Source organism: Micropterus salmoides, unplaced genomic scaffold, assembly GCF_014851395.1.
Source record: "Micropterus salmoides isolate LMB-PRFRI ecotype aquatic unplaced genomic scaffold, ASM1485139v1 Ms_hic_scaffold_4, whole genome shotgun sequence".
NCBI lineage: Eukaryota > Metazoa > Chordata > Actinopteri > Centrarchiformes > Centrarchidae > Micropterus > Micropterus salmoides.
This window is the reverse complement of record NW_024043372.1, coordinates 4,617,488-4,629,504: the sequence shown is the minus strand read 5'-3', so window position 1 is coordinate 4,629,504 and position 12,017 is coordinate 4,617,488. Positions and strand designations below refer to the sequence as shown.

Sequence of the window (12,017 nt, the reverse complement as noted above, 5' to 3'; positions counted from 1 at the left end):
CATAGATTTTAAGGGTAGTTCTGTGTAGGTAATAACCAGTGTAATAAAACCTGTGTTCTCCACCAGGTGAGCTACTGGGGCCCCCGTTATGTTGGTGGTTACATTCATAAAAAATCCCACTGAGCCTTGATATATTTATGAGGCCTCTTGTTCTCATTCAAAAATAGCTGTTAATAAATAACTGTCCACTAAATGGATGTTGTCCTTTTGATTTCCCAAAATGTCCAGTAAGTGTAACAGATCTTTGAACATCATTCACTTCTTGTTTTTCCATTTTGTCTCTGGAAACATTTGAAAAGTCCTGAATATTCTGCCTGTCTGCTGATACTGACCACCATTTAAATGATCTGATTATCTCCTGAAGTGCATTTGTAAAAACAAACTGTCTGTGCTGTTATGGCCTGATTCTCAAATGGGTGGAGGAGGCTGTGGAAGATCAGCAGTTCAATCCCCGGCTCCTCCAGGCTGCATGTCCTTGGGCAAGATACTGAACCCCGAATTGCCCCTGGTGGCTGTTCTACCTGTGTATGAACGGTAGTTTCTGTTTGAGCACTTAGGTTTAGTGTATGAATGTAGTGTAAAAGCACTTTGAGTGGTTGGAAAGATGCAAATACTGAACATTGATTCTTAAAATGATTGAATACACTTGAAAATGTCTCTGTAATATTCTGCATTGAAACATCAGCTCTGAGTCAAAGATCGCTCATCATTTGTGTTTGTTTGAAACTAACTAACTAATAATAATAATAAAACTAATGAAATATATACAAAGGGACCTGTTGGCAAAAAATACTTTTAATAAAGCTGAATTTTTCTCTCATCTTCTGTGTGTGTGTGTGTGTGTGTGTGTGTGTGTGTGCAGGTCTACTGAAACAGACAATATAGATCATTAAGGTTTAAGACACTAGAGGGCGACACTACAACAAACTTAGAGAAACTACAGCATGACAGTCAATAATCAGAGTTAGATATTAATTTCTAAATTGTACACCAGCGTGGAGGTTGACTCACCACTGCTGTCTGATTTATTACACATAAGAACAATTAATGACTGATTAAGGAGTCAGTGACTATCAGCCAGAGTTCAGATCTGAGCAGCAGCTGATCGAAGCAAACAAACCAACATTTACTCAGAACCTCTGACAGGCTGCAGACTCAGTGTGATGTAAAGTTTAACCAAAGGAGTTTTTCCAGCTGACTGGAGGACACAGAGACCGAGTAGTATTCAGTATTTCAGTAGGAAGAAAGCAACGTTCAGGAAACATCAGTATAATAGAAATAATCCTGTACTGTGATCCCCAACAACCCGGGCTGAGATACACTGCTCTGAAGGGTTTTAATCTGACATGGAAAGGTTTGGAAATCCTGGATTTCTTTATTATTTATTACTTTGCAGATATTTATTTAACACTGAAACCAGGTCTGATGGCATCATGGAGGTCCAGAGAAGAACAGTCACAGATCCTTGATTCACTTGTGACGTCTGGAACTGTTTCAGACACGTGTTGAACTGCAGGCAGAATGTCTAAATTGAAAATAACAGAATAATCAAAGATCCAGTACAGACGTGTTTTAAGACATAAAGCATGTCTTATTAAAAGCTCAATGAGGTTGTAAACATTTCTTAAAAATACATTAACTCTGTTTCCCTTTTTGAAAAATCCTTCAATGTGCAAATGTTTTTAGACTTTAAGTTAACCTGGTTAGTTGATTATTATTAAACTGTTTATGCACTAAAATTAAAGCTAAGAACGTTTGACTTGGCCCGAATATTAGAAAATATATTTCTCTTGAAATAACATAAAAAAAACTGGATTTCATATTTAAAGACTAAATACTTAAATGTGTCTACTGACTGAAATGAACTAACATCAGTGTTGTAGATTTATCAATCTGCGGGGCAGTCTATTAGATAGTTGTGTGTGGTCACGATGTGCTAATTTTAAGGTCCATTCCAGTTTTTTCAGATGTTTATGTTAGAATTCTAGCCAAGCAAATATGGCTTAGCCCATTTAAAAATATTTGGCTTGTGTCTAGAAGGGCCGTTTTTTGCAGTGTTCTTAAATTGAGAAGTTGTGCAAATAGTCTTAATAAGGAAAATAATTTTGTTTCTGTGTCCAGATATCATGCAAACCATTGTTGTAACTTGTTACTAGTGTAATCTAGCTCACTATCAACTGTAATATGTTATTAGGAAAAGGTAAGTTATATCTTCTTAAAACAAGATTGATTTTCTAAAAACATTGCTTGCCTTTTTGCCAGGGACACAGGAAGGACAGCTGATCGTCCTCGACGTGAAACAACAGCTGCACAGTGTCGGTACATCCGAACATCACACCTGCTGGACAGGTACAGGATGGCAACAACAATCCCTCCATCAGTGCTCAGACTGTCTGCGATAGGCTGAGGCCTGTTGTATACAGTCTACAGACATCACTGGCAACGTCGTCACCTATCGGCACAAATCCACCTTCGCTGGACCAGACAGGATGAAAATGTGCTCTTCACTGACGAGTGGCGGTTTTGTCTCATCAGGAGTGAGGAATTCGGGAATGAGCGTTACATCTAGGCCTGTACTCTGGAGCGGGATCGATTTGAAGGTGGAGGGTCCGTAATGGTCTGGTGTGTCACAGCATCATTGGACTGAGCTTGTTGTCATTGCAATCTCAGTGATGTGATTAACAGGGAAGACATCCTCCTCCCTCATGTGGGCCATTCCCCCCAGAAATGTCTGAAGCTGCATGTGCCTTGGTGGAAGAGTGAGACAACATCTCACAGCAAGAACTGGCAAATCTGATGCACTGAAGTACTTTATGCAGCTGGAGGTCCCACCAGATACTGACTGTTACTTTCTTCAGGGACACATTTTTAATTTTCTGTTAGTCACATGTCTGTGAAACTTAATTCAGTTTATGTCTTAGTAGTTGAATCTTTTCATGTTCATACAAATATTTACACATTTTGAGTTTGCTGAAAATAAAAGCAGCTGAAAGTGAGAGGACCTTTTCTTATTTTGTTGAGTTTACAAGAAACATTATTGCATTAAACAGTTTAATGATTATACTCACTTAACATTTTGTCCAATTTGAAACAACTTATCAAAAATGTCTTGTGGAATTTAACACAGTATGTTGCAGGAGGACTGTGTAAAACATAAACCCTGCACTTTCAGATCATGAGTGTGCTTGTTAATGAGTGTGTGTGTGTGTGTGAATGTTAAGTGTAAGACTCATTGACATGAAGATATAAACCACACTGCTTCACACATTCAGTCTCTCTGTCTCTCTCTTTCACACTCTGACCTCAGTCATGATGTTTTTCCCTCTGCAGCCCCCCTTTGCTCTCACAAAAGATGATAATGAACATGTCAGCATGCTAATCATTCTTCAGAAATTCCTCTTTAAAGCCTAAATATGTATTTGTGGATTCACTCACTTTGAAGCTGATTGGGTGAATAAACTGCAGAGGTGCAGGATCAGACAACAGCTGCAGAGGGAAATTTCTGTAATTCTTATTAGTGGAATTTTCAACTGTTTGTTTTAAGTTAAGTCGAACATTTAAGAAGCCCTAGAAATAAGAAATAACATAAGATTGTATTATCTTTGATATGCCTGTTGTTTTAATTTGGTAACTAAAGATGAGAAGAAACAAAATGCCTTTTTCATGAGTATCCTTTCACCCAATGTCAGCTGGGATTGGCTCCAGCCCCCCGCGACCCTTTACGCAGGATAAGTGGTTGACGATGGATGGATGGATGAGTATTACAGTTAAGTACACTTTTAAAGTACTGCCATTGCACTTCACGTTGCTTAAGTGAGACATTTGACCCCACAGTCACAGAGTGCAGGTGTTGAAATTTTCAGTAAGAGTGACATTTTGTGAAAAGAAAACCTAATCAATATAAATAAACAACAATAGCAATGTGAACCATCCCTCACGGCGAACTGTTGATGATTAAACAGTGGGTGGTAAATCACTCTGTAGGAATGTGTGATTTCTCTGAAGCTGCTGCAGAGCTGTCATGTTTTGTGGTAGTTTCCTGTGAGAAGCCACCAATGAACACAACATACACAGATATGTTTGTTCCACTACCCCTGTGGGGACATCTCGTTGACATAATGCATTCCCCAGCCCCTTACTCTAACCTTAACCATCCACAGTTACACGCCTAACATTAACCTACCACTTACCTAACTGTAACCTGAACCCTAAAACCATGTCTTAATCCTCAAAAAGCAGCTGTACCCGTGAGAACCCCATGGATTAGTGTGCATTTAGGTTAAAGTCCTCACAAGATATAAAAACATGAAACACACTTTTTTCCCCTCACCCTTTTTTTTTGCATTGTGAATAGCCAACATGATATGCATGCTAGAGAGGAGGACTAACTAGATGAATTAGCGTGACAGAATTTTATCATCGAGTTATTCATTTGTCCGATTATAAACCAAAATACACTTGTGATACGGATGCATAATTTAATAAGTGAATAAAATGTTGTGCATGTACACACTGTTATGGTCTTGGTATTTCAACAAAGACTGTGATGTCAATAACAAAGGTAATATTTAGTGTCAATGTAATATTCTTCATTTAGGGAAGAAATGGAGGAAGGATGTAAAATGTGTTGAGTGGTGGTAAAGAAGGCAGGATGGGAAATAAGGAAATGAGTGAAGGGTGCAGGGATAAGGGAAGGAAGAAAACAACTTAGTAGGGAAGAATAAAAGAAGGGATCTAAAAATAAAGTTGGGATGAAATATGAAACAAGTAGGAGAGTAACTGACCACCATCTGATGGTCATATCAGTAATTACACATGTAGACAGCAGCTGTCTGGACAGTAAAGTATCAGCTTGTTTGAGCTTCTCTGTAGCCACTGATTAACCAGCATGATATCAAGGCTATGACGGGTTCTTCAAACTACAAAGACATTATCGTACAGTTGAAGCATTTTGGGGAATTTTAATGAATCTGACGTAAAAACTGCAATTTTATTTGACTCACACAAACCTCTCTGCTTTAGTCTGTTTCATTATGATGGTGATGTGAATGTGAAAGGGTAGACGTGGCAAATGTCTAATACCAGTGGTACCTACACACTATATATCACACTTATCATACCTTTCTCTAAGAGAGTTACTCACTCTAACCAGACTAACAATATCATATCTTTCCTTTCCTTATCAGTTTTTAAAACGTGACCCACTTTGAAAACCATACAAACCGTATTTTCAGCATTGATTCATTTTTCATACTTTAGAGCTCAGAGGTTGTTTAAAACAGTGCCTGAACTGGCTCAGTACTCACTGATACAAGACAGCTGGCATGTCTAATTTTTGATTTCTGCACTTTACCTCCTGGTGAATCCAGGCATGCACGAGTCTCTGACTAAAATCAAAAAAGTCAAACTGACTGATGGCCACACAAAAATAATAGGCTGACAAAGTTCACATGTTGGCCCTGATTGACTGTGTCAGATTCTCAACTATTCAAAATCATGTTATTTTGCACATCAAACAATATCACTGACTCAGTACTCAATACAAACATTAGTATGAGAAAATACATCTATTGTTGGGCCCATTATTGCTATGAGCAATCTGTGGCTGCCAAAGGAAATGAGGTCGGTTTTACCAGAATAAAGACACCTCAGTGTGTCATTGTCTAATTCCTCAAATGGGCTCACTAACTATAGTGTTACAAACAATTTTTATGCAGATCCATCCACACTTAACCCACAAGGAGAAAGCAGCAGCATATTATTGGATATGCAGAATTTATGTACAATGTGCAGCAAAAACAGATTTGCCTAGGAGATATAACTTTAGAATGTTTTAAGACAGAAATCTTGAAATCTGCTCAACCATCTCTGGTATCCAAATCACCTTTTAGGAAAGTTCCCTCCTCCTTTTTGTTGTGCATTTTGTCATTTTTGTTGAAAATCTAATAATAAAAAAAAAACTTGCACCCTTATCCGAACCCCCATAAAAATCATACATGCAGCTATTATTAAAATAACCCAATTTTTATCTTTAGTGTTCATATAATGTATCTGCTGTGCTGAGAATGCTAAGAATAATTAGGGACATTATATCTTAACAGGCTTATGGTGGTAACACACTGTGAAACTACTAACTCCTACGCTGCATTACTGACCACAATATGTCTTTTTATGTGTCACATCACAGGGTTCTTCCACCACTAAGGGGGCTTATGGTCTACAGAAAATGTGGCATATAATAAATTCATAGCTAAGTAGAAGATTTATTTTACTTTGGTCTAGAGGTCTTTAGACAATGAACCTCTTTGTTGGTAGATTAACCCAGACTACACAAGAAAATCCATATTTCTGTATGATAAATTTATTGACTGCATAAACAACATTTCCACACAAATTTTCCAAACAATTTCTTGCAGATAAAAATGCAGATAATGGCACAAATGACTTTTAGAAATTGTGGAAGCATTAAAACCTTCATGTTTTTCTCATGGTTTAAGGAAAATGCTTGGATATATAGTAATGAGCTTGGACTTTAGAAGCTTAAAATGCACTTCGTTTACAATACAAGACTAAACATATGTAACTTTGCTCCACCAGTTGAAGAACCACCGGTCTCTCATCAGGCATGGCAGTTTGGATTGCTGTGAACTCCTGCACTCTGTATACTATAGTATATATAGCATGTGTGCGCAATAATTATTATTTTGTTTGTTGGTTTATCACAGAAAATAAGCTGAGGCCATTGAGTTGCAGGTAAACAAAATCAAGGGCGTCACTTTGTCTTGAAAAGTGGTGGGGACATGGGGGCTCATATAAGGGGTGTGAAGAGACACTTAGCTTGCGAGACATCATGATACGTGATATCAGGTTCACGAGAACGAGATCAAAAGATCCTCAAACAGTGTTTTAAAGATATCATCAATGCCGAGATTTATGAGCGGGGGGTCTGGGAGACCTCCCCCAGGAAATTTTGATCTTCATTTTCATTTGTTATTTTACTGCAAGCTATATTTCAGAACGTTTTTTTAAACACGTTATGCTTTAAAAAAGTGATGGGGACAGAATCTGGCATTTCACAAAGTGGTGGGGACCCCAGCGTCCCCAGTGTGAATGACAGCTATGGACAAAATGTACCATTTTTCTTCTTGTAAAGATTTGAAATGGGCCAGTTTGACCCGAATGCCATACAAGGGTTAAACTCTTGCAGAACTCACCAGTCTTCAGTATATAAAGATGTTGAACACTCCTTAAATCCACACATGAAAACACAACTTTCACATGAATTCACATAAACATTTAAATGCATGCAGGGATGTGAGTGAGCTTTTATAAAAACAGTAAGCATCTGTTTGAGTGATACATGTCAAACTTGCCTGCATGTGCCTGATGGGGGGTTTTGCTATGAGCAATCTGTGGCTGCTAAAGGAAATGAGGTTAGTTTTACCAGAATAAAGACACCTCAGTGTGTCATTGTCTAATTCCTCAAATTGGCTCACTAACTATTGTGTTATAAACAATTTTTATGCAGATCCATCCACACTTCACCCCCTAGGAGAAAGCAGCAGCATATTATTGGATATGCAGAATTTCTGTACAATTACAATATGTAGATAAAGCATACAACTCTTAGGGCCTGCAGACTGGAGTCTGTTAACAGACAGATCCTGTCTACTCTCTAAAACATCTGGATCCTCACTGCGCTGCATTATTATAAACTACGATGAACCGGTCGGGTCACATCTCTCTCGCTTCCGGTGGTTTCTTTATTGTGTGTTTCATTGATCATGATTAGAGAGGCTGCTGTCAAGTTATTTTAAACATGCGCAGTAAAGCCACAGCAGATATTGTGGGGCATTTAAGCAGCAAAATTGTAACTGCAGTTATAAAGGTGACATGACAGGATAGATGAAACTCTCCAGAAGAAACAGAACTACTGAAACTATTTAGAGGGTCTGATGCAAGTGCATTTGCTGTTTAAACAACGTGGGTGCTGGGCTTCAAAATGGCAACTGCATTGTTGGAAACTAGCAATGTGCTGAGCTTTGTGCCATAATGTTTTTTTAAATGCATTCCTTTATCATACTGTACTTTTCCCAACATTTTAGAAATGTTGATTGAAGTACTCAATGTAATGGATTAATGGCATATTTTGTAACTGCCTGCCCCCTTCAAATAATGCCATCCACATGGCATGCAAGTAATCCAGTGTTTTGCAAAATTGTCATTATTTATAGTGAGGGTCCATTTTTCTTCTCCTATTGCAAGTTTTTCCTCAGCATGTTTAAGCAACTCTTTTCAGTTTGGATAAAAATGGCTATAACAACAAAGGGTACAATTGTACTGTCACCGAATTGGTGCCAAGAATGAGCACTTATTTTTATATATTTTTTTAATCTACATTTTCAAGCAGCTGACATGTGATCACAGAGAAGAAATGAAGTTTAATTCTGACGACCAGGTGGGCATGAGGCACTTGATTGCAAGTAAAGGCAGTATGTGTCCCTATACTGTAAGATGTTATTCACAATTCTGTTGAACAAAAATCCCAATTCTAATTCAATACAGAATTGTGCAAAAGAGGCTTATTAGACAGTGAATGAAGTTCACATCTATCAACTTGTTGGTACGTTAACTTAACTGCTTTTCACCAAGATAAACAAAACAAACGTTATTGTTAAGAAATTTATTGATTTAATTCAGAACATTTCTAAACAAAACATTTTTTTTTTTGCCTATAGAAATGCTGATAAATGAAAAAATGCCTTTTAGAAATTGTTGCTCATGTTGATGTACAGTATAACATGTTGGGGAAGAATGAAACCCTATATCCTTCAATAATTAAAGAACTCCCAAGCATGACTTCTATGTGCACATAGTTGTCTGAAGACTAAACTCTCAACTTAGTTTTGGCTTTGCTGCACCAGTTGAAGAAGAACCACGAGTCTTTTCTTAATTATGCATTTTTGCCACGTGGCAGTTTATATTGCTCTGAAACCCTGCACTCTTCAGGTAATACACAGTCTCACAGTCACTCAGATGTTCTTTATATTTGTTCTCCAGTTTCTTAGTTATCTTGAACATTTCATAGGGAGGGATGAGGACCTCTTGCTCTATATCTTTAAGGGATGGATATTTTTTCAGAAAAGCACCAAAACAGGTCTCAATTTGAAAGCATGTCTTACTACCAAATTTTGTCAGGTCTGTTCTTTTAGAGCTGGAGGCAAAGAAACCAAACCGAATTATATCGTTGACATTGCCAGAAAGCACAAGATTTGTTCTGCGGTAAGTTGTGTGACATTTTTTGTTGTTACTGAGGATCTTAACGGCAGATGTTAGCCAGAAATGTAAGGAGTGGAATGCAAAGGATTTTCCATAGAGTTTTCGGTTGGTCCGGACTGCTCTGTTGAATATCCCATAAAACTTTTGATTATCAGATGTATAAACACAGATTGCTTGCTTATGCTCCTTAGTTAGAGCCTCCTCCCCTTTATCGATTGGTTCTAGTTTCTTGTTTGCACAGCGTTCTGCTTTTTTCCAGACATTTGCAAATTGGCTATTTTTCATTTCACTTTTGAAGTATTTGCCTTTGATCATTTCCGTCATTGTTTCGTTGCAGCCAAAGTACATGTCATCAACAGCATCTTCAACCATGTTCAATGGGATGACCTGGTTAGCATCTCGCAGACTGAAGATGTAACTGATCTGGAGGGAAAGGAAGAACAGATGGGAAGGAAGGTCATGAATTAAATGCAGTTTGCACCGCTTTAACAAAGTGTAGCTTACTTTATGATACTTTTGCTGCTGAGACATTCTGTACTTCTGCAAACCCAAATCTTGTACTAGACTCAACTTACATGTTGGTACCAGCTCTCATACATATTCTATTCCCTCATCACTACCTGTGTGTACTGTCCTGCTACTCGTGAATACTGAATATACTGCTTGTGAGCCCTGAGACTCGCCAGATTCATTCCTGCACCGCTGTCAGACAGTATGCTTCAGCGGAGAGGTGGTTAAACATGAAGTTCCAGGCGGCAACAAGAGGACGGCTGCCTGCAGAGTTTGGAGAAACTAACTGGTGCAGTTTGTGTTTGAGTGTTAGTATCCATAACTGCTTTGCTTATTAACACACAGAAATTTGCAGGAGTTGTTTCTCCCACAAGAGCATATTTATTTAGTGGGCTCAGTCCATATGGACTTGGCTTGAAAACAGAGGGTCGCTCGTTTCGAGTCCAGCTAGGACCAGTGAAATGAAGTGTGGACTGGTAGTTGGAGATCTCCTGGGCTCTGCCTCAGGTGGCCTTGAGCAAGCCCCTGAACCCCCAGACGGTCGGGGCGCCGCACTTAGTGGCAGCCCCCTCGCTCTGACATCTCTGCATGTGTGTATAATGTACTGGGATTAACAACAGAGTGAAAAAACATTGAATTTCCTGTTAATAATAAAGTACGTCTTCATAATTAAATAGATGTCCTTTGTGTTTCTGTTTCATGGTACTTGCTGATACTTTCCTGACCCTAAGCTTACTGAGCCATGTGAGATTTAGTTAGGCTTATGTCCTTGATTTCTAAAGTAAAATTAAAATAACATTTAATGTTGAACCATTTTTCTGATTTGAGGTTTTCAACCCAGCATCACCTGCGAGCGACATTTTCCAAGTAACTTAAAACTTCAGTTAATAGCCCGGACTTTTATTTGCATCAACCTCACTCAGGTTGAACTCTGCCTATATTTGGGACAGGCATCTATATAGGACAGGCATTTAATTACTTTTGCACAAAACTCCTGCTTAACAAAAAAGGCTATAATCAAATTGTTTATTTCAACCAGTCAATTATGAATCATTGATTTGATGAAGCTCTGAGAGACAGCACATCCAACCTCATGCACAGAGAGAAAGAGAGAAAAAGCCGAAGATTATCGTAGTTATTCTGACTTGGATGCAGTTTTATGATAAAACATATTTATTATTTTAGTTGTTGGACCCTTAGGGACTAAAGCAATATAAACAAATTCTCTAAATGTCGGGAGTGTTTGTCTCTCTTGTTTACCATACCAGTAAATATGAATGAATAATACTGTGGTGCATATTGTGTTGCGTAAAATGAACTGAACAATTAAACTGTAGAGAATCTAACCTATCTAATGATGTGTAGCATGTCCATATTGACTAAAGGCTTAAACGTTTATATTTGTATCTGCGATCTAAGCAGCTTAGCTCAAAGAGGGCAGATGTTTTATACATTCAAAGAACTTCTATAAAAACAGGTGTTTAAATTAAAGGCTTTTAATTGAAGTTTTATGGTATATGAGTATATATTCACACTGTGTTAACATTTGTCAAGTTTTAAGAGTTTCCACAGATTTTCACATATCTTAGATGTAACTGGGTGTAAAGTGCCACTTACCTTCTTGGAGTCTACAGGCAGCATCCAGCAAAGGATCAAACAGAGTGGGGCAAAAATCAGCTTGTTACGCTCCATCAATGCAGTTAGCCAAACAGCTTCTGAATTTACACACCCATAACACATACACACAGATAACATCTGATAAAAATTGGCATGATAAATTGTAAATCTAATCTTATAGTTTGTCAATCTTAGAATGTGTTCTGAAATATCAGCTCACCAGACTTTCAGAGGAGAAGGTGTTAAGATCAAAGTCTTTGACCGGACTTACAAGTCACGAAAGTCTGCACACACACACTTTGCACATGCACACGTGCTGTGTGTATGCGTTCCACATATTCACACTCGACCTTGTGTGCATGAGATGGTGGGTTTTGATGTCAGCACGCTGTATCTTCTCGACGGAAATGTGGTTTCTATTTACCAGAGAAATGACATTCACTTTATCACAGTCATGTTCTTGTGACACAACAGGTGATTGTGTTGATTGTTCAGCACAGTAGCACAGATCAAACTACTGTGGGATATCAGATGTTCCTATAAATGTTTTATTAAATTATGTTTAGTTGATAGTTTACCTGTAGAGATATACAGGAACAGGGAGAGAGAGA

The 12,017-nt window shown here is 38.1% G+C and overlaps 1 pseudogene; it reads right to left on the bottom strand.

Moving 5' to 3' along the window:
- Nucleotides 1-11,768, bottom strand: part of LOC119886096 — a 64,962-nt pseudogene extending 53,194 nt beyond the window's left edge.
- Between the last annotated feature and the right edge of the window lie 249 nt (nt 11,769-12,017).